The following is a 3,176-nucleotide window of genomic DNA, read 5'->3' on the forward strand; positions in this document are numbered from 1 at the left end:
TTCCTCCGGGTGCTCCAGTTTCCCCCACAGTCCAAACACATGCGCTATAGGGGAACTGATCAACTAAATTGATCATAGTATATATGTGTGTGTGTGTGTGTGTGTGTGTGTGTGTGTGTGTGTGTGTGTGTGTGTGTGTGTGTGTGAATTAGAGTGTATGGGTGTCTTCCAGTACTGGGTTGCAGCTGTAAGGGCATCCACACTCTCAGAAAAAAGTACACGGTGTTACAAATAATGTTCCATAAGGAACAGTTGTGTACCTTTGTAAAGGTAAAAGTTGTTAAAAACCTCTTATGATGCTGTTCTGTAGCTTTTATGGTACAATTGAAATGAAGGCACACAATTGCTCTCATATAAAAGATACAGAAGTGTTGGACGACTCCTTTTTTAAAATACCTATGAAAATGAACATTACTGGAAAGGCTATAGTGATTTATGAATAATTTCCATATTAAAACAGGAATCATCATTTAAAAGCATGTTTAAAGAAACTCATGAATATTCATTAGTAACTTCTATAATGCAAAACAATTGGTAAAACAAAACTATACATATTGTGAACTAAACATTTGAGGCATTTTTAATAAACATTTGGTGAGTATTTCCTGATGAATACAGTTTCATCACTGATATCTGCACCCTTTGGCTCACACACGTGAGCTGGCAACAGTCCCGCATATGCAAAGTGTTCATGCAGACATTTGAGTATTGTAAACTAATCAAACCTTGTGCAAATCTCAGTACAATACTTTCGCATAACTCTAATTCTATTTTAAAATTCAGTAAATTAAATTAATTTCAAGCGCAGTCATCGTGTGTTTGCCACGACACATGGTGTTTGCGATGCTTGTAAGTCTCACACACACACACACACATGTGTAAAAGGCCCCAACAGGGTTTCACCTGTCTGGCCGGAGCTACAACAAGCCTCTCTAATTTCGGAGGGTACATGTTTGTAATCCCGGCTGTAAACGCTGCAGGATTAGCCGACCTGCATTTGCGCCTTCTTGTCTTTCTTAAAAGGCGACAGCAGAGAAATGTGCACCTCTGTTTGCTGGCTTACTGCAGATATGCTTTCTCCAAATTACGCTGCTCACACTTTACAATACGGTTTCATTAGTATGTACTAACATGAAATAATTATGAACAATACATGTAGAGCATTTAATAATCACAGATCAACATTTACTAATGCGTTATTATCACTCAGATTCATGTTTGTTTACATTAGTTAATGCACTGTGAGTTAACAACTGTAGTAATACTGTAGTAAATGTACTGTTCATTGTTTGTTTATGTCAGTAAATGCATCAGTTAACATGACCTAATACTGTAAAGTATTGTAAAGTGTTACTCTTATGTTTCTGGAGATGTTTGGCTGATGAACCAAAAAAAAAATACACAAGTCTTGAAATTAATATTAAGTATTCACGGACCACAGAATGACAAATGTCAAATTATACTGTGTAAAATAATGAAAATAGTTGAAGACAATATTATACACACTCCTGTATTTTATTTTCAAATGTGTAAAGTGCTGTTTATGTAAGGATTTCTTTTTAAACACATTTTAAGCATATTTATTTGTTTTAATAACTAATTTCTAATAACTATATTTTGTCTTTGCCATGATCACAGTAAATAGGATTTTGCTTAAAGTGCAATTTAAAGGCTTGGATAATTGATTTAACTGGCACGCCATTGCACAACAGTGATTTGCTCTGTAAAGATTATTTCAATTACATTATGATTTATATATATATATATATATATATATATATATATATATATATATATATATATATATATATATATATATATATATATATCAATATGTAATTAAAATGAGTAATATATGTAATATAAATATAATATATATATATATATATATATATATATATATATATATAAAATAATTTATAAATATATAAATATTTAAATATATAAATAATTATTCAAAAGAAAATAAGACTTTTTCTACTGAAGAAGTAATATACTAAATACATTTACAAACATTTCTTAGGAAATGTTTGAAACAAGTATGCAATAATAATACTCATTTAAAATGCAATAGAGTTAATAATTTACCCTTTAACTCTACATTTTAAAGTTTTAAACCCAGAAAAAATTAGTAAAGCTTATTTTACTAGAAAATACAGTTTGAAAATTACATGTTTTCTTTAATGCTACTTGTCATTTCTTTGTAGCTCTCTCTCTCTCTCTCTCTCTCTCTCTCTCTCTCTATATATATATATATATATATATATATATATATATATATATATATATATATATATACTTTTTTTTCTTTTTTTCTTTATTTTCTTTATTTTCTTATTTATTGGTTGCAGCTGGAAGTGTATCCGGTGCATAAAACATATGCTGGATGAGTTGTAAAGTTTCATTTTTGAAAATGAAATGGGGGATGTCTTGAAGACAGACAGGGCATATGTTCAGATTTCAGGATGTCTTTTTAATTCCTTTATAAAATTCCAGTAGTTCATAAAATAGATTTTAAACACAAGTTATACAAAAGTATTAACCGCAAATCCAGATAAATAATACTAGCTTTTGACTGTATTTATTTTAGCTGTGTGTGTGTGTGTGTGTGTGTGTGTGTGTGTGTGTGTGTGTGTGTGTGTGTTTGTGTGAAAATAAACGATCTGCTTATTCTGACGAGCCTACTATTCACATTTTATGCCAGATTTTGTTATTATTGAAATGATTAAAGATTGCTTGCTGACAAATAGGTAAGCCTGATGGGCGGTGCATTTTATTTCCAATATGCTTGTTCAAAATACTTATTTAAAATGAGTCACATTCACTCAAGAACATATATTGTTTTACTCATTTAATCTGCTTATTTAAAATGAGCTGAAACAACACAATTCTTGAGATTACATTAGGACAACTTAATTTTTATGTTATCAATTAATTAATTTTCAATTAGTGTTGGGACAACATGAATGAATTTTATGCAACCCTGCATTATTTAAAGTTGTTGTTGGGACAACCTAATTGTTTTACGTCCAGTCAACTTAAAATTGCAGATTAAAAACATAAATTTAACAGTGCATTCACTAAAAAAATTATTTAAAGATGATTCCTTGGATTTACTAAATCTTTTTAAGTTAAGTGGTTGTAAACAATTTATTTGGGCTGAATTTAAACAAACA

Source organism: Danio rerio, chromosome 16 (assembly GCF_052040795.2).
Source record: "Danio rerio strain M-AB ecotype USA chromosome 16, GRCz13ab, whole genome shotgun sequence".
In the NCBI taxonomy this organism is placed as follows: Eukaryota; Metazoa; Chordata; class Actinopteri; order Cypriniformes; family Danionidae; genus Danio; species Danio rerio.